Genomic DNA, 20069 nt, shown 5'->3' on the forward strand with positions numbered 1-20069 from the left:
ACCTTTCCCCTACCTTTCCCCTGCAATATTCAGAAGTGGATATAATCCTTGATATTTGAAAAATCAGCATCAATAAATGTGCCGATCTCTGTTTTTTGCGAATTCCTGCCTCGTGCCTCCAATGCTGTAGCCAAGCAGTCTTCCCTGATTGGCCTGGGCATCAGTTCAAAGATTTCCTGGTTCCCGGTTGCAAGGCTTGTTGTAAAGTGACTGCACTCCAGAAGCCCTAACTTGCCTCTTGTTTTCCCCCCTCTCCTCTGTTGTCTCCAGTCTTCTCTCTCCCCTCCCCCCTGTTCAAGAAAAGAAGAGACTCCTTCTGCACTTGGCTCCCCTCCTTGCTCTGAGCTTTTCCAATAGAGTGCAGAACACTTTCTGTTTCAATTTGGGGCGCGGGGGTGTGTGTGTGTAGAAGAAGACCTGAGTTCAAATCAATCTGAATTCAGCAGGATCCACAGTGAAAAAAACAAAGTGTGTAATCAGCCCAGGACACCAAGAACAAGATGAGGCAGCACAGTCTTGGAACTCAGAAGCATGTGAGCTGCTGCCTGGCAATGCCTGCGGAAACAGTCATCATCTTTTAGTGAGCCCTACATGGCCATATTCTCACAAACCTTTTCGGAACCTGTAATGCTGACAGATTGGGAGCAAAAACTATCAAATGGTTCAGTGCCTCTTAGGAGATGCTTAGCAGTTTTGCCTTTTATTGAGGCAACTGAACTGGACGAGTATACAAGACAAAAAGCAATGGGGAGAAAAACATTCCCATTTAAAATTATGTCATTGTTTTAAAGTGAAGTGGGGTTTTTTGAAATTCAAAAATGCTTAGGTTTATAACTTTGCAAGGTTTCATTAAAAAAAAAAATCTAACTTACATGTCTGATGTTTGAAGGATGTTTCATATCTATAAAAGAGGTTCTTTTTCTTTGAAGAACATTGTAAAAATTGCTCAAGATGCCAAAAAACTCATGCTTAGTTAAACTACAACAATGACTCCTCCTTAATTCATTATTTTGGGTCTCTTTTATATCACACTGTAATTTACCTCTTCAGGTTATATGGACTAAATTAACTAAATACAGAGGAATTGATTGATTGTCTAGATATTAGAAAGGAGAGCATGATTTTTTGCCTGTTCTAAAGAAAATTTTGGAATAGAGCATGTTCAATATTCCAAACAAGAAGGATGTGGATATCTACCAACGCAAACCTTAAAAATCATTTTTTTCCAGCCTGTGATCAATGGTTATGGGAACCAATTCACACAAACATGTATTTCACATGAATGAAGTACCTGGAGGGCTGATAGCTGTACGTGATAAAGTACAGTCTGCCTTACAAAGGAAGGGTTGATGTCAAAGGACAAATTGGGGCACCATTCAGTTCTGATGACTGGTTGAAACAATGATTCAGCAGACCACCAAACCAAACAGAAACAGGAGGCAGACAGTTGGGAGCTTGCTAGGAACACTCACAAAAAGCAAATTCAAAAGCAGGGGCAAGGACAGGTCAAGGTGAGAGCATAAACAGGTCTGGCATTTGAGTAGCAAACAAGCATAACAGCTGTCATGTTGCTTAGACATTTTTTGCTTTCTGTGTGCTGTTTTATATAGCCCAGGGCAACCAATGGGGAACCAAGAATTGCTATCAAGCACGGGGCAAGGATGTTCTGCAGTTGCTAAGGCTAATGAGTATTTAGTATTATGAGTACAAAATAGGTAATGAACACATTTCTGGTGATAACTGGCATGGTCATCCAGCTGCATCAGGCTCTTCATAAGAATGCTTGAAGGAGACAAGAACTTTGCAATTCTTATAATTTGGATAGGTTTCTATGGTGATTTCTCTAGTGCATGCTTTCAGCACAGGACTATTAGGAATGCATAAAAAGTGGGCAAATCCAGGCAAGTATGTCCTAGGGTGGCGACAGGTTAGTGATTATCCTGCGTTGAGCAGGGGGTTGGACTAGATGGCCTGTATGGCCCCTTCCAACTCTATGATTCTATGATTCTATAGATTTTCAGTTTTTGGGTGACAGAAGGAATTGTAAAGTTATATTATACCTATGTCATACATTGCATATTCCCCTTGCCTAAAACAGGCCTATTTTTGCACCATCCTTCTCATAATCTCTTAATAGTAAAGCTGCTGCCCCCTTTGTGGATGATGAAAACTGTAAAATCAGGTCATACCCCCAAATAAAATAGATTCTGTGCATATGTGAAACACTTTTCGGGTCTACAGAAACGTATGTCTTTGTAAAGTCAAGAAAAGAAAAAAGTAAAAACTGGCAGAATGATTATGCTTCAGCTGGTTCAGAATGTTGAAGAAGAATTGGTTCTTATATGCCGTTTTTCTCTACCAGGAGCATTACAGAAGAAGAAGAAAAGGAAGGAGAAGAAGGAGGAGGAGAGTTGGTTCTTATATGCCACTTTTCTCTACCCGGAGGAGTCTCAAAGCAGCTTACAATCGTCTTCCCTTCCTCTTCCCACAACAGACACCCTGTGAGGTAGGTGAGGCTGAGAGAGCCCTGATATTACTGCTCGGTCAGAACAGCTTTATCAGTGCTGAGCCAAGCCCAAGGTCACCCAGCTGGCTGCATGTAGGGGAGAAGGGAATCAAACCCGGTTCACCAGATTAGAAGCTGCCGCTCCAACTGCTACACCAAGCTGGCTCTCAAAGCAGCTGAGAGTTGATTAAAAGGTTATGGAATCAGCCTCTTCAAACCCACCAGAGCCAGAAGAATCCTAGAGGGGAAGAATCTGAGTAATAATATGAGATTTTTCAAACTGTCATTCTCCCAACCTGCTATCCCTCACAGATGCCCATCTTCTTATGATGCAGCATAGTGGGGCCACCCACATGAAAAAGGGCGAATTCTATACAACTGTGGAGAGGAAAGGTAAAGAAACACCCCCCCCCCCCAAAGTCTAGAATGAGGTCAGTGCATGCAAAGTTCTCACTGTTTTGATGATTAGGATGAATGATGCCAAAGAATTGCTGGGAGCCCATTGCGAAGAAGGGGAAAGAGGAAATGAGTATGCTCAAATCCCAAAGAACTTGGAGAATCCTGGAGGGGGAGTGTTTGGTGCTGCATTTTCCAAACTCTCTTATATTCTCACCAGATTGTTATTATCATTATTACGGAAATATTTTGTGGCACTTTTATGACTAAAATGCTATATGGTGTTTAAATTTCAGAGCAGTAGCTATATTTGTCTGTTGCAGCCAGAACAATAAAATATTCTTCTGGATACGGATATACTTGGATGATATAGGATAGGAAGCAAGCAAGGAGGCTGGAAGCAGGGGCAGGAAGGAAGCCAGAAGACCCAGCAATTCAAGATCAGATTACTTTACAGAGCACCTATGAAAGCAAAATCCAGTGAAAAGAAGAAATTATCCAGTCAGCATGGGTGTGGACTTCTTCCAACTGCCAATAAACTAGTAAAGTAAAATGAATAAAGGGACAATCACTTTCTATTGTGTCAGTGAACCAGTCTCGATGGAGCCCACAGATGACCTTGTCAAATCTGTATATGAATTCCAGCAAAGCTACTTCAATTTGGAATTTCTGATTCCTGCCCCCTTACCAAGTATGGGTTTCTGAAATATTCACCAACTGATTGATGTTTCCACTTTTAATGTTTGATTTACATTCTCTTGCAATGAGATGGTCCAGTTTAGCCAATGTAAACTGCAGAAAAGTATTTCAGGCGCATGATAGCCCATGATGAATTTGTATGTATGTCTGCAACTCCTGCGAGTTAGATTGGTTCTCTGCTAACCTGGAACCAAAGCTCTTGTTCAATTCATAAACTGCTACTGGAAATGCAGCTGTGTATATGCAGATCCTCACGTGGCACTATTTGTCTCAAGTAGATTCCCATGTGGTTGCCACCACACCATGAAAGTGGTCGAGGAAACATTTGCCTTTGGAAGGGAATGGAGTTTCCAGAATTATTCACACCTCTTGTAAATGTAGTAAATGTAGTAAATCAAGAGGATTGAGCTCAGAGCTCAGAGCAAAATATGTGGGTCACTGTGGTTAATAATTCATCTGAGAGGGAAGGATCAAAGTCACCTGGCAAACTGGAGGTATGAAAAGCCAGACAGATTTTCATTTGGCTGGCAGGGATTAACAATGTGTTCAGGAAAACCTTGCTTTGACTGGAGTGACAAGAGAAGTATATGGTGAGAGTAAAGACTGCCAAGAAGGCGATGTCTTAACCATCTGGAATCAAAGGTCAGACGTAGCAGGGGCTGGGATGAAGGGTTTTGAAGTTTATGGAAATAATCCCCTCTTGACAAGGCTCCTGATGCCATGCAGATTCTGACACAATGTCTTGGGGGTATATTGTTCATTTAACTTCCAGTCTGGTACAAAGCTCATATGCCATTTGTGTATTACCTGATGCAAAGTCTGCCTCCAGATCTTCACTTGGGCTGAGACAGACAAGATTCCTTAGATCTTTATTACAACTAACATTATTTTGTGACACCTGTGGCCACAAAGTCACAAATGCCTGGGCTGTATTTCTACCAATGAAATGTACATACATTTGTACATTGTTATTGTTGTTATGTTTTTCTCTCTCCTGGTGAGGTTGATGGTTCACCCAGAAATACTTTCCTACCAAGCTGAAACTAGAAGCAACTTTAAAAGGCAAACATTACAATTAAAAACTTTATACAACTTTATTGCTTAGTTCATGTATCTGTCAGTAAACTGAAAGTCCTTCTGTGGATGACAACAGGGAAGATATCTACCTAACTGGGAGGTTTACCAAGTGCGCACAAAAATATGACTTTCTATATTTCCCCAAAGGGGGAAAACTTTTAAACTGGTATGATCAAAATAGAATATATACCTGACAGGATGGAATGATAGGAGCAGCTGATAGTCAAAGGGGAAGGTACAAATATTCGGGTCCATTCCGCACAGTGTTAATGTAGCCGAAGTGTTGCCATTGTGTAACGCTATATATTTCTCGTTATTCACGACGTCATACACAATCAGCAACACTCCTGCAACACTCCCGCAAAAATCGCTTTGTTGTAAAAAAAACTGCTAGACTTTGAGAACAACCTGCAACACATCCAGAAAAGACATATGCGTTCACAATGTAGCGGTAGAAAGAATGTTCCTCCCTAACCTCTTGCACCCGCGCTTTCGGTGTCGCGATCACCATTCCCCCCCCCCCTTAAACCAGCAAAAGCAACCAATAAGCGTTGCTTCATTGGCTGAAATCACTCCACAAGCAAGTGTCTGTAAAGTTTCCAAGCACAATACAGCCTACCCCCCACCCCCTTCGACACTGCCCATAATTTCAGCCAGGAATAGCAGGGGGGGGGATTTTTTTCCCTTTAAGATTGTGCAAACGATTAAGCACCAGCTCCTATGCCAGCGGAAAAGGTCTCTCTGATAAATGGAGGTAACGAATATGCGTTGCTACCAGTGTTTTCGAGTTTTTAAAAAAGAGTTCTTAAAGGTAAACACGAACATAACAGTTAATTGGCTGTTCTGGTTGATTGACGGCCAGGGGCAGAAGGAAGCGCGGAAAAATATTGTCTCCTCTGTTGCGATTTTGGCGAGACCAGAAACCTGTCCGTTAGCAACACATATTCGTTACTTCCATTTATCAGAGAGACCTTTTCTGCTGGCATAGGAGCTAGTGCTTAATCGTTTGCACGAGACCGGAAACTTGTCAAGACTGGAAACTTGTGCGCTAGTGGGGGAGTCTTTTTTTCGATAGAAATGGCTGTGTGCGTTACCGCGACCTGCCGCTTTTGCCTGCAGCGCTTTTCAATAGTGACATTGCCCTTTGTGCGGAATTGCCCTCAGTCTACTCAGACCCCTGTGAGGTCATACTGTATTTATTAGAAGAAGAAGAGCTGTTTTTTTGTACCCTGATTTTTATTACCTGAAGGATTCCAAAGTGGCTAACGATCCCTACCCTTCCTCTAGTCACAACAGATAACCTGTGAGGTAGCTGGGACTGACATGGTTCTGAGAGAATTCTGACTGGCTCAAGGTCACCCAACTGGTTGCATGTGGAGGAGTAGGGAATCAAACCTGGCTCTCCATATTAGGGGCCATCGCTCTTTGTTCTCCCCCTCCTGTGATTCCTCATGGCCCCCCATCTTGTTTATTATTATAATATTTTATGTCATGTTTCTACCCACTCAAGGCCTACAAGGCAGCAAACATCAATTAATTAAAACATTTAAAAATTGAAATACAGTTAAAATATAAAATTCAATTAAACAAACAACGCTAGAAGGAGTATGCAATCATTGGGGGTATGCAAGACAAAACAAAACTAATATCCTTCTCTGCTGGCAAAAAACAATAATAGAAGGAGGCAGAAGAATCTCCTTTGGGTGGGGCTTCTAAAGTTTCAGCACCATAACATAGAAAGCCCTTTCTCAGGATTCATTTAGCTTGAGATGGCGGGGGCAACAGAAGGAGGACCACCAAGTACAACAAGAATAAGTAGGTTTGTATGGGAGAAAGTGATCCTTAAGGTATGTTGGTCCCGATTTGTACAGGGCTTTATATTGAAAGCACCTTGAATTGAGCCCAGAAGCAAACTGGAAACAAGTGCAGGTGGAACAAGATCCTACAACCCACTCTGCCCTGGTAGCAGCATTCTTTACTAACTGGAGCTTCTAGATAGTCTTTGAGGTCAGCCCCACATAGAGTGCATTGTAGTAATCTAATCTAGGGGCCTTTACGCACGGGGATCTTTGTTGCAAATTGTTTGCGGAATGAAAAATCGCCATTTAAAATAGTGGAATTCGTCGTTATGCATACCTGCCTTTGTAGTGGAATCAGTTGCGTTTTTTAGCGTTTCCCACAGGCTTCCGGTCTCGGCAGAAATCGCTAGAAAGGAAGCGCTATTGCCAAGCTCGTCCCGCCCCTGGCCGTCAAGCAGCCAATGGGCAGCCGTTAGCATGCTCCCAAACAGCCCCTTTCCCTTTAAGAAAGGTTTAAAAAAAAAAAAACAGACCCATAGCAACGAATCTAGGTAGATTCGTTGCAACGGAGAGACCCATCCAGCTGCCTAATGTGAGCTGTCGTTTGATTGTATGATCGTTGGCACGCTGCCTCGAGTGATAAAAAAAAAATCCTCCCCCCCTCTCACGGGCCCGATTTTCGGCTGAATTAATGTGTAAAAAATAAAGGGACTTTATTTCAGCAAACGGGCTTTTATGTGGTTTGTGCTTAGTGACTAAAGGTGAAGGACTGAAGCCAGGGAAGCCTCTAAACAGAAAGAGGCTTGCTGGTGCGTTTATCCCCGCTCGCTCGGAGAAAAAAAAATGGCGATCACTTCGCCGGAAGTTTGGAGGACAGGCTCAGGAGGAGGGACTTTGAAGAACCCGCAACAATGGTAACGCACAGATCTTTAGCGCTAGTGTTGCAGATTGGTTGCAGGAGTGTATCGCTATCCGGAGGGTGAATCCACTTTTCTGGATTCCCCTAAAAGCGCTACAACGAAGCGCTTTTTGCTGATTGGTTTCAGGAGTGTTGCAGATTGTCTACGAAGTCGTGCGTTAAGGCAAATTAGTAGCGTTTTCAATTAGCAACCATTGTGCTATTTTGAAGCCGTGCGAAATGGCCCTAGATGTTACCTGGGCATAAACCACAATGGCTAGATCTTTTCTATACAGGAAGGACTTTCAGACTCATCAGCAGAAGCTGCTGAAAGGCACCCCTGGCCATCACTGCCATCTGGTTATCCAGTTAAAGGAAAGCCTGGGTCCCAAACTATGAACCTGCTTTTTAAAGGGGAATGTGACCCCATCCAGACTAGGGGACAACCCATTTCTGGGTCAAATTTTCCTCCCAACAGTAACATCTCTGTTTTGTGGGGGTTAAGTTTCAGCTCATTAGCCCTCTAAAACTGCCTCCAGTCACCTGTTCATGGTTTCCACATCCTCTCTAGGATCTGCTGGTAGTGTGAGATAGTGCTGAGTACCATCTGCACATTCATTCATTCATTCATTCATTCATTCATTCATTCATTCATTCATTCATTCATTCATTCATTCACCACCCTCCCTTTCAGCTCAGGGCAGTTTAAACTATAACTCGTGTATGCAATATGGTACAATTAACATTCACTAAACTTATTTAACAGTGGAAGTTGTATCAAACAGTGTAATATAACATCAGTATTCAATAACGATTAACAATACTTTGGCCTGTCTGCATTGTGGTCCCATTTTCTATTAGTGTAGATTATGGAGCTTCTGTTTGATGGCTTGTTTACTCATCTTGACCAAATGCCTGGTGGAAGGTCTCCCTTTTGCAGGCTATGTGGAATAGTTTTAGCTCTGGCAGGGCCCTGATGTCTTCTGGGGACTTGTTTCACCAGGTGGGGGCCAAGACTGAGAAATCCCTGGCTCTAGTTTATAGACAGATTAGAAGTCCACTCTACTAGCCATTACACCAAGATGGCTTAATTAGTCAGACATTGATATCAAATCAAAACTTTGAAGATTTTATGGAGTGGAGGAATCTCAGCAGGGACATGATGCTGTGGAGTCCAGGGGAACTGAACTCTGTAGCCTGGAGACCAGTCATAATTCTGAGACAACTCTTAGCCCTATCTGGAGATTGGCAATCATAACCCTTTCCAAGTGTCTAGCTGTTGCACTCTGCACCAGTTGTAGCTTCCATGTCGCCTACATGGATTGTGTTACAGGGGTCCAGTCTTAAGTTTAACATGGTATAAACTAGCATGGCAAAAAGACATGCTGCCCAGAGAATGCACTGAGGTTATTTTTTGTATCCACCATTTTAGAATTTCACATGTTGCTCTCATTTGCAAATGTAAAAGGATTTGTGGTTGTATTGTGAATTGCACCAAACTGGAAAGAAATAATTTGGGCTTCGATCCTTACTACATATTGGAAGCAAATTTCATTGAATTCACCTAGACTTATTTCAACTACCCATCAGCTCCCTGACTGACAAATAAACAATTTTAAATGCTTATGGATTTTGTCCATTTTTTAATTATTTATTTTTAAGAGAAACAACTTTTTCAGTGAATCTCTGAGAAAGAATGTAAGTGACAAACCAATAGTACCTGTCACCAAACAGATTTTCCATAATGTATACCTCCATGAAAAGTTCTCGATATTGTAGCAAAGGAAATGCTACTTTTTCACATGTGTTGGCAAAGCTCATGAGCTGTAATATTTTGAAAAGCAATAGTAAGCATTTATGCTGGCAGAGACCATATGATCGCTTGTACCCCAGAAGTGTTATTTTCGTCTTTGTTGTATGTATGCCATCTTCCTTGAAAAGTCGGTCCTTATATGTCGTTGCTCATATTGTCTTTGTCAGTCAGTCAGTCAAACTTTATTAATATTGTCTTTGTCAGACACTGGAAAAAAAATTCTCTTCCGAGTAAAGAGAGTAGATAGACAAATTAACGGAAACATTTTGTGTGTTTAAAGTGATCCCTGTTTTTTAAAAGAAAGACTTTCAATAGTAATGATGTTGGAGACAAATGGTAAATCAGATGGACAACTAATTTTGGTTTAAATGAAATGCTTGAAGACCATGATTATGTTAATTAATCATATTTTACTTGTCTTACCAAATTGCATATTAAAATGCTGTATTTATAGCATGATTATTTCATTGAGTGTCTCAGTGGACATATTTTTTGGGTGTAAAGAACAGAAAAATGATGAAAAGATGGCTATTATGTCTTTTCTGAATTTACATCTTTACTATTTTATCAATATAGGACCCTGGAGTCAGGGTCAAAAGAAAATTGCTATAGCAGAGGTTCTGTCTCCTCAACAGGAGGTATCAATGACCATTGTAGGGGGGTTGCAGTTTCTCTTTAACCTTACGTAGGCAATGAAATAAGGTGCCAATATTTTAAAAATGAAGAAGTTAAACATGTACTAAGGGTTGGTTGGGAGAAGTGGCTCAGACTCAGGTTAAGCCAGTCTAAAACCCAAGTGGACCACTTGCTTTGCACCCAGCCAGATCTGACTGTATAGCACATCAAGCCAAAGAATGTTTCCTTTGTTGTGTTCATGATGCTTACTCATCGACAAGCCATTCCCCTTTTAGAGGAGTCTATTTTTACAGCATAATTTCCATCTGTCTTTTGATCTTTTACCACATAAGAGGCTCAGATATTAACAACACTGCCCAAGCCTAAAGAGAGAGACTGTGACAGCATCGCCTCAGGACTCCTGCCCATTTGGGGGCCAGGGCTGTTGTTCAGACTGCACTTCTGAATAGTAAGATGCACTCTCTACATTTTGGCAAGTGTATGCCTTTGTTTTTAAAGAGCTAGATGGCTGTTTTGTTGTTTGTGTGCTGCCATTAATCCCCCAAACACTATAGAAATATAAGGTGGAATCTCAAAGAGCACGGTGACAGAGCAAAGCATATTTCTTCTGTTGTATGTCTAGTTATGGGAGTGGAGAACACAGATTTATATCTAGTATAAAGTGAAGTGAAATTCAGCATCTGTAGTTCAGTTTCATAGTAATTAATATTTCTAATATTATGTTTTAAATAAATACAGGGCAAACAAAGAGAACTGAAAGTTTGAATCCAATTTAAGTTCACAGATGAGGAGTACGATAGAAAAATGTTTGCAGATAAATATGTGTATTCAGGGGATTTCCTTTGTCTCTCTGATCATTAAAGAGTGCTTGTTTAAAGCAGACTTCCAAACTGGTAGGTGGGAAAACATTTTGCAGTGTTGAATGCATGCCAATCTGCTCAGTTTGATAGCTGGGACAATATAATGCAACCTGACTGAGCAACTGCAGTAAGTCAGCACACCTCACATATAAGATAAATCTAGCATCAGTCATTCCAGCTGCTGCTCAGACAGTCATTTTACCAGTGAAGAAAGCTACAGGGTTACCCGAAAATATGAGTGACGTTTGTATGAAGGAAGTTACAAGGCATATGTTCTCACGAAACATATTTCCTTTTAATGACATGTGCAAATTGTTAGCAGAACTGTAACAAGCATGTACCCAGTCAAAGTGTGCATGTCATTTACTTTGGGCAGAATTACATTTAGGAGGTGAATTCCACTGCCTTTTAATGCTATGACACCAGACATCCCGAATTTCAGTGTATTTGCATCCACTTTTTCAGCTCTCCAATGAGAAGTCTCTGCATAAGGGAACTTGACTAGTGGTGTTTAGTGATTTCTCAGATAACAAGAGCTTCGCATTTCGGTGGAATTCCCATTTGCTTGTGAGCTGCTGCCGCCGCTAGCCTGATTGATATATGACTGCAATGGCACTTTTCCATTTGACATTCTCTCTCTCTCTCTCTCTCTCTCTCTCTCTCTCTCGCTTAAACAACAGCCCTAACTTTTGTGTGTTGCAAATATAAAAGGGAAGCCATGTGACAGAGGGACAGAAGAACAAAAGCATTTGGAAGTAACAAGACCTCTTTTTAGCTCTCACAGTTTAGACGTCCAACAGGAGGCGGGAGCAACGCATTTTCCAAAGGTAAGCCAGCACGAAATGAAGAGCTTTCCATGAAATATAACATACTTCATGAGGTTACTGTGAATGCATTTGTCTTTTGATTTGACAGCCCCATCGTTTGTAGTTAGCCAATTTTATTGTTAATGCACATAGATGAAAAAATTACCTCAGGGGCTGATGCATGCATCTTCTGATTAGTCTGTGCTCCAGATGCAAGTGTGCAAGCAATGAGAAACAACGATGTTTCTAGAGATAAAATGGTTGCATTCAGTTAATTTATTCGGGAGGGGAGAGACTGGGTTCTTGTGGCTTTAAGATTACATTTATTTATAGTAGATGGAGCTAGAAGAGGAAATGCAAGAATGTTTACGAATTCCCAAAAATGTTAGGATATCTTCAGATGGAGCTTTGTCCCATTACAAAGGGATTTTAGAAATACAGGCAAGACTTCTTGTTTAGAAGGGAGATGTTTACTCTTTTTTTCTTATTCTTTTTTTGCAACGTATATATGCTGATCCTTTTTCAGTCATCTCTGGGAGTGCTTAGAACAGTTTAACAATGACCAATATTGATTTGTTGTTTTGTGGTTCACCCTTATAAGGATTGGCGTTTTGCTTTTGTTGCGGTGGGATTCTTTTTTCTTTACTGTATTATTTATCCAGCCCCCTAGGCTGTGGAGTGCACGACACTGGTTATGGATTAGGATGGATTTAATATGTGCCTTTGATTGGCTCAAATCTGTGAAGAACTCCACAGTGTTTGTCTTGGCTGTAGTACAGAGGAGATATATTGAGCAGCCGGCTTACCCCTTCAGCACAACCAATAACGCACTGTGGATATCTGTTTGGCAGATCAAGCCAAAGGATGCTTGGGTAAGGGGCACAGCTTTCAGGGACAATCTGTGTTTTTGCTCCTCTGGAAGCATTATTTTGCTTTTGATTAAATTTTCTCAAGAGCACCATCACCACTGGAGACAGAAATGTAACAGGGCTTTAAGACAAGTATCTGATGAAGCTTGCATGCACACAAAAGCTTATACCCAGAACTAAACTTTGTTGGTCTTAAAGGTGCCCCTGAACTCTAACTTTGTTCTGTGATGTGAATGTTAATGGATGAGAGTTAATGGATGTACTTAGAACGAGGTGATTACGGTGGATAAATCCCCACATGAACTTTATTTTAAACAAACAGCAAGACCAAAATATGGAGGTGAATGAAATAGTCCCGCAAAAACTCAGTAATAGTTACTAGCAATAAGCATGATGGTATCATTGCAAATAGACCCTTGAACCTTAAGCCTTCAAACATTTGGAATTGGGTGGAAGATCACGGGCAAGAAAATGTGTTCTAAATGTTGCATTTAAATTTGAGAGAGTGGGCTGTCCTGTCAGTTTATGTACGAGCCAGAACAGTCTAGATTCAGAAATGGAGTTTCCTTTTCAGAATGAATAAGCAAAATGTCATACCTTTCCAGAAAGTGACAACAGATTGCTTGCAAGACCATCTCCCAGGGTCAGTTTATTTATGTAGAAGGGGCTACGGGCCCGGTGCTTCATGCACAGTGCCTTCCCTCCCATGGTTAGGGCCATGTCACAGTGACACCCCTTTCACTGTGGGGGCCTCCTCGGCAGTGTGGGGGCCTGAAATTGTATTCTACTAGAGCCCTGCAAATCCTTAAATTGGATCTGGTGCTACAGGACCCACAAATTCTTAAACCGTTCCTGCCGCCTCCCCCAGCAGCAGGCATCAGTTATAAAATGTAATGTACCTGAACTGTAGAGTTCATAGCAAAGCACCCAAACAGATTGGATATCATCTGTACACTAAAAAAGAACTGTAAGATGTTTTGAATTTGAGTGACAGAATCTTCCTACTAGTTTTCAAATGGAGGCAACCCAAGAGCATATTTATTTATTTTTATTTAGGATAACAGGATCACTTAATGGAGGGGTATATAGATACTTACCGTATTTGCCGGCGTATAAGACGACTGGGCGTATAAGACGACCCCCCAACATTTCCACTCAAAATATAGAGTTCGTTACATTACGTCCCATACTATGGGCCACTATGGGCAGCTATCTCTATCCCAATTGAAGTGCATCTGGCGTATAGGACGACCCCCCCCCCCCACTTGGAGGCATGTTTTTCAGGGGGGGAAAGTAGTCTTATACGCCAGTACTTCATTTTCTAGAACACTAGTGAAAACCATCCATTGATCTAGATCTTTGAGTGAAGTTACAGAGATGGGTGTTCTCAAAGATATCTGTTTGGATATGAGTATATGCATGCCCCAAATCGTCAGAGAACTCATGCAGCTCAGGTGTCTCCAACACATAATAATAATTTAATTTTTTAAATATAGCCTGCCCTTCCTGATTGGCTCAGGGCAGGTAATAATAGGCATGTGCATGCAATGTGCTTGGAAAGGCAGAAAATCTCAACCACTATCTGTTTATTTGAATAAAAAGGGAGAAGCAAATTGTTATGTAGGTTGTACTAAGCAGCTTCCCGTAGTCCCACTGAAGGCTGGAGGGCATGGAGGCAAAGAATTAATACAGGTAAGGGTGATCGCTTGTCTTTCTGATACCACAGAACTTGTTTTATGAAGTGTCAGTGTGATATGTGTACACATGTAACTTAACTCTCCCACTGTCTAAATGTAGAAAATTCAAGATTTCTATCATGATTATTATGAATGTCTGTAGCAGAGGGAAGGCCCTCTTGAATCATATTCTTTGAGCTATTCTCATCTCTTAAACTGGTACATGTTATTCATGGAATGGTTTCTGAAGATGCACTTGTGTAGGAAACATCAGTCAGATTGACCCCTGTACCTTTGAGAATATTATTTCTGTAACTCAAAAGATCAGGGCTGCATGTATATGTTCCGCAGGTATGAATTGAGTACTGTGAGTGCAGAATTCAACATTTCTAAGATTTTTTTTAAAGAAAAGGGGATGTTTCTAGCCATTATTGCTTCAAAAAGGCATATTTGTGTAGGCAGTGCAAAGGGGGAAATCTCAGAGGAAGCATAGTTGAGCAATGGAGACTTTTAAGTGGTAAGGTGGGTAAAGATTCTTGCCATTTCCTCTGATTAGCAAAAGCACAAATAATGGCAGAAACTCGGCACAGCTGTTTAATGTGCTTAGTTTGCAGGGCTGCCGAATCCCATATGCTTTGGTACTGAATTCCTGGTGCAGAATTGTGGTGTTGCATGAAATAGGTTTCAAAGATAAAAAGTCAAAGGTTCTGCTTTCCAGTCTTGCATCCACCATGTTGGAGTGCTAATGTAAAGCTATCTGAGCTAACTGTCACTAATACAATGCAATTTGCACGTTGTCAGGGTCAGGACAGCTGGCCTTTCAGTCTCTGGTGGTCTCTGCTTGAGCAAGATTTCGGTTGTTTTGTCTCTGACAGAGATTGTGCAACTATAAGAAAAGGTAATGATGTAACAGTGGAAAACCTTGTAGTTCATTTTTGCTTTTCTCAGCCACATCTGTGCCATGTTGAGATAACTATGTGAGGAATCAGGTTTTAAGATGTCCTCCTTTTTCCTATCCATGTGCTAGGCATAGGCTAATAAACCTGAAATATTATCCTGGTTTCTTCTTTGCCTGGCTCCACAGAAAACTCCCTTCCTTCCTTGGATCCTAGTGAACATTAACCATGAGTGTGCCTCCAACATCTGTCCCAGGATTCATGCACACAAGAGTAGAAACAATCAAAGCTGAATTTTGCACCTGTCATTGGTGACTTGGACATGGATGGGACTGAGTGGAGGCATATTTCCTCTTGTGGATAAGGTAGGAGATTAATGCATTGTGGTTTTCATCTTGTGTGTGTGAAGACATGAAAAAGGATCATGTGGAGTGACTGATAGGGCCACCAGTCAGAGAAAAATGCAATTCTGAAGTATGTTCCATTACAGCAAAATTGCAAGGTGGCAAATACAGGGATAGAGAAAAAAACCCACAAAAATTATTCTCCCCCTCAGAATTTTGCAGTGGTGCTTTTGGACACAGAAGACCAACCATACCTGGCATGCAGCTAGCATTGTGATCTTACAGCCACAAGTGTGAGGCAGTATATGAAACCCATTCAAAAGTATCAAAGAGAAACTTGTTTCTGAGCCACCCTCTTCCATTCTGTTTTTCATTCCAAAGAGAAGCATCACAGTAACTGGTGACCAGATTTTTCTTCATTGGAGAAACACACATATGGGATCAGGTTTTTGTATACCACCTTTTGGCCCTGTCTAGGGTTCCCAATATGGCTCCCAGCCATTTTAAAATGAAGTAAAACATTTAAAAACAGCATAAGGTCACAATAAAAGCCTCATATCATTATGGTGCTGTTATTATTCAATCAGACCAAAACTTCCTGGAGCAGAAATGTATTGAGTTTTCTCCAGAAAACCTAAAGAAGCAGTGCCAACTTTAGCTTCTATGGAGGGAGTCCCATAATTTGGAGACAGCATTTGAAAAAAGCTTTCCCATCAGGTTAGGTTTGTTTTGTTTTTGGCAAATATCTTGTGTCTTTCATGCATGCATGGCAAGCAGAAACTTGGCAGGCAAAGCTTCAAGGTACAGAAGCCCTGCCAGGAAAAAAACGTACGCCCAGACAAAGTAGAGTCTTTCCCCTATACCCATCCATACAGTAAAACAAAATCACTACTAGGGCAATACCTGGAGAAAGGGGCCTTCTCTATTTAACTTGCAAAATTCACAACCAGGATGTCGCAATGGCTCCTAGCTTAGATGACTTTTATAAAGAATCAGATGGTGTGGAGAGAGGAACAGAATTATTCATGTATATTAGCCATAAAAGCTAATGGAACCTGCATGTGCAGAGGCACTACACCTCATAATTCCAGTTGCTGGAGAAGTGCAGTTGCCTTCATGCATTGTATACAGTCTTGCCAAAGGCTGCTTTGTGGAAATCAGAATGCTGCGCTAGATTGACGTTTGGTGTCATTCGGAAAGGCTCTTCTTGTGTTCTTCTGACAATGCAGTATCCATGTTACTGAGGAAGATTCTAACCAGTCATTATTCCTGGTCAGAGCCCCTCCAGGCAGAGATCTCTGTAGATTAACTGTGCATGGCTAATCATGTAAAATAGTTTGGATTCAAGGAAAACGTTTCCTAAGCCTCTTCATGTCACAGTTCTAGCAAACCAGAGTATGACTAATATCTTTTAAAATGTCCCTCATGTCTTCATCTCTATTGCATTGTGTTTGTACTAGTCACAGAAGTACTTGCTGTGCCACTGAGCTGTCAGTTAAAACAAAATTTTGTGGCAGCGAGTTCCATGTGATCATTGCAGAGACAGTGTGTTCTACTTCTGCCAATTTTCAGTCGACTCTTACCATGTCATTGACTATTCCCTTGTTCTTGTAACCTGAGACAGGGTGGCTAAAATACTTTGATCCAGCATGTCTGAGTTGCTACTTTGTGTGTAGCTGTTTATGGGATTTATATCCTGCATGTTAAGTTCCGTAATAAAATATAAGTGGGAATGTTATGAGTTCATATGCCCAATTCCCTGCAGACTAGGATGGGGATCATGCCAGTGCCTCACAATTGTGCACACACATAGGGTCAGAGAGAGAAAGGGAGAGAGAGGGGGAGAGAGACGCTGTCGCCTGGTCTGACTTAGGATCAGCTGTTATTTCCTTTTTATATGTGTCAGTGTGGAACATATTAAAATTTCTCAGTAACGGCATGTGTGGAATCCCTCTGATGCCCCACCTCTAACTTAGCCGAACAATAAAAGCAAGGTTGTAGTAAGCCTTTGAGCAGCTGGTTGTCTATATATTCTCTTTTTTTTCACATAATCTAATTCAGAATAGAATTTGGGTAGTCCTGGCAATACTACTTTCAAGCCACGCTGGGTCTTCACTTTGTTTGCTGGAATTTCATTGTGTTGCTCATCTGATCACGGTGCTTTACAAATCTTTCTTCTGGATGTCCTCACCATTTGTCTATCAAATGTTCCAGCCAGCTGATACTAAGGAGACTCTGAGCCCCCAGGAATTCCACTATACCAATATTATTCTAGTGACACAAAAAAAAATCAATCATTGTTAGGGAGTCTGCTGATAAAGTTTTCATGCTTATTATAACTGGGCTATAATCCACTTTGGAGTGGCAACGGCAAGGGAGAGAGGGTTGTGCTGCCCTTTAGGACATGCAAGTTTAGGATTGGAGTTAATGCTCAGAGTCTGGTTTGGCAAAGGTTAAGCATACCATCACAGTGACACGCACATCATTGCCATAGCACTGAGGCTTAGACTGAATGGGACGTCTTTCTTGTTACAAGAAATGAATTGGTACCTTGGGCCTTTCATCTGTTTTCATTCAGTCCCTCTTACAAGGAAACTGTCAACTTGCCTGAATAAATTCCAACTAGAAATGAAAGGAAATAACCCAATGAAGGATGCTGTGCAATCATGGCATTCCTTTTAAAAAAATTAAAAATAATTTTTATCTTCAAATGTCATTCCCAGATGATCCTGAAGAGACAAGAAGTCCCAGGTAAAAATAAATTTTAAAAATCTCCAGTTAACAATTTTGCTTCTAGGTCTGTTGCCTATTCCCTGGAAACTTTTAAAAAGATTGTAACTTTGCTAGTGAAGAGATGACCAAATAAATAGAACAAAAAGCAAAACAAACAAACAAACAAACAAATAAAAACACCCATAAAAAGTTCACCTATCCTTCACACTGGAAAAAATGTTGACTCATTGTCAAATGGTTATTTTTGCCAATAAATATTTACTCATGTATTTATTTATTATATTTATTGACCACTACCACCAGAACAGCCGGCTCATGGCAGCTTACATCAATTTAACAAATACAACCCCAGCGATACCCACCAACCCTAAACCATCCTCCCTTCTTTCCTCCAGACAAACTCAGTGGATTTCCAGTTCATGCCATAGGGGCAAGGTATTCAGTGGTGTTCAGAGATGTTCCAGAGATGTTTAAGATGTTCTGCTAAAATTCAGATTTTCAGAGGAGGGTCTCAGAAGATGTGCTTCATCCCAGCGTCAACCAAATGCCTGGTGGAAGAGCTCCATCTTAAAGGGCCTGCAGAACTGTGATAGCTTCAACAGGGCCCATAGTTCTTCTGGGAGCTCATTCCACCAAATAGGGGCCAGGACCAAAAAGGTCCTGGCCCTGGTCATGGCCAGGCATACTTCCCATGAGCTGTGGATCACCAACCTATTCAGACTCATATGGAGTTAGATAGTCCTTCAGATACAATGGGCCCAGACCATGAATGGCCTTGAAGGTCAGAACCAAAGCCTTAAATTTGATCCAGAATGTAACTGGCAATCAATGCAGCTGCAGTAGCACCAGCTGGATGTGGGCTCTCCAAGATGTTCCTATGAGAACTTGTCCAGTTGCACTTTGTACTAGCTGCAGTTTATGGGTCAAGGATAAGGGCAGGATCATGTAGAGTGAGTTATAGAAGTGTAGCCTGGAGGTGACTGTCACATGGATCACCATGGCTAAGTGTTCTTGGGCCAGATAGGGCACTAATAGCCTCACTTGGTGGAGATGGAAGAACGCAAAATGGACTACCTTTGTGACCTGAACCTCTATAGACAAGGCGGTGTCAAAGATTACCCCAAGATTCCTGGTTGAGGGTGAGATCTCTAATGGCACCCTATCGAGGTAGGGAAGCCATGCTTCCTGGTCTGGCCCTTTCCTAGCCTCCATCTTGGAAAAGGTTGAGTTTCAGGCAGCTTTGCTTGAACCAGACTGTCATTACTTTCAAACAACAGGCAAATGTGTCTGGGGGAGAGTCAGGGTGGCTGTCCACTAGGAGATAGAGTTGGGTGTCATCAGCATACTGACAACAACCCAGTCCAAAGCTATGGACCAGCTGACTCAGAGCAGTGGTGTGGAGTGGCATTGGGCAGTTTTTTCCATTTCCTTAGAAGGAGTCATTTTAGAAAAAAGGAGAAAATGATTCCCACCACTCCACAGTGCAGCACGGTGGCATGGAGCATTTTTCCACATAGTTGTTTTTATTTAAAACATTGTTTATTTAAACTTTTAATTTTAGAATCGTAGAATCATAGAGTTGGAAGGGGCCATACAAGCCATCAAAGTCCAACCCCCTGCTCAACGCAGGATCAGCCCAAAGCATCCTAAAGCATCCAAGAATAGTGTGTATCCAACCTTTGCTTGAAGACTGCCAGTGATTTTATTTTATTTTTTATTTTTAAAAAGCTTTTGGGCTTGGAGGGGGGGTGCTCAAATGTAAGAAAATGAAATGGGAAGGTGATAGGATGTTTGTGCCATGTGACAATGACTGACAAACCAAACAAGAAAACAATACTGGCAGGAAGTTTCTACCTCCTGTCCATTGGCTACCTCATGCAGGAGCAAAAATCCAGGGTGGACAGGAGATCAAGCAGGTCAAAGGCTCCCTGTGTGGTCATGGGAAAAATCAGGGCAATTAGCTCCAGGCCAAAAACCAGGCCCACCCTGAATCTCAGATTTGCACAGGGGAATTTATTATGTCAAGCTATTACTTGCTTAGGGCATCAAAGGCCCTGGAGT

The 20069-nt window shown here is 41.5% G+C and overlaps 1 protein-coding gene across 8 annotated transcripts in view; it reads left to right on the forward strand.

The window, feature by feature from the left end:
- The first annotated feature begins 4117 nt into the window (after positions 1 to 4117).
- NDP (norrin cystine knot growth factor NDP) overlaps positions 4118 to 20069 on the forward strand; it is a 48755-nt gene continuing 32803 nt past the window's right edge. For 3 of the 8 annotated variants that reach the window (XR_013231972.1, XR_013231971.1, XM_077342859.1), the window contains exons 1-3: positions 11203 to 11511; positions 13962 to 14051; positions 15120 to 15296. The gene's annotated coding sequence lies outside the window, so the exon portion shown is untranslated. Of the gene's footprint in view, positions 4244 to 10156; positions 10273 to 11201; positions 11512 to 12152; positions 12363 to 13961; positions 14052 to 15119; positions 15297 to 20069 lie in introns of those variants that run through there. The other 5 variants (XM_077342860.1, XM_077342861.1, XM_077342863.1 and 2 more) reach the window with 5 other exon arrangements.

This window comes from Paroedura picta, chromosome 6, assembly GCF_049243985.1.
Source record: "Paroedura picta isolate Pp20150507F chromosome 6, Ppicta_v3.0, whole genome shotgun sequence".
In the NCBI taxonomy this organism is placed as follows: domain Eukaryota; kingdom Metazoa; phylum Chordata; class Lepidosauria; order Squamata; family Gekkonidae; genus Paroedura; species Paroedura picta.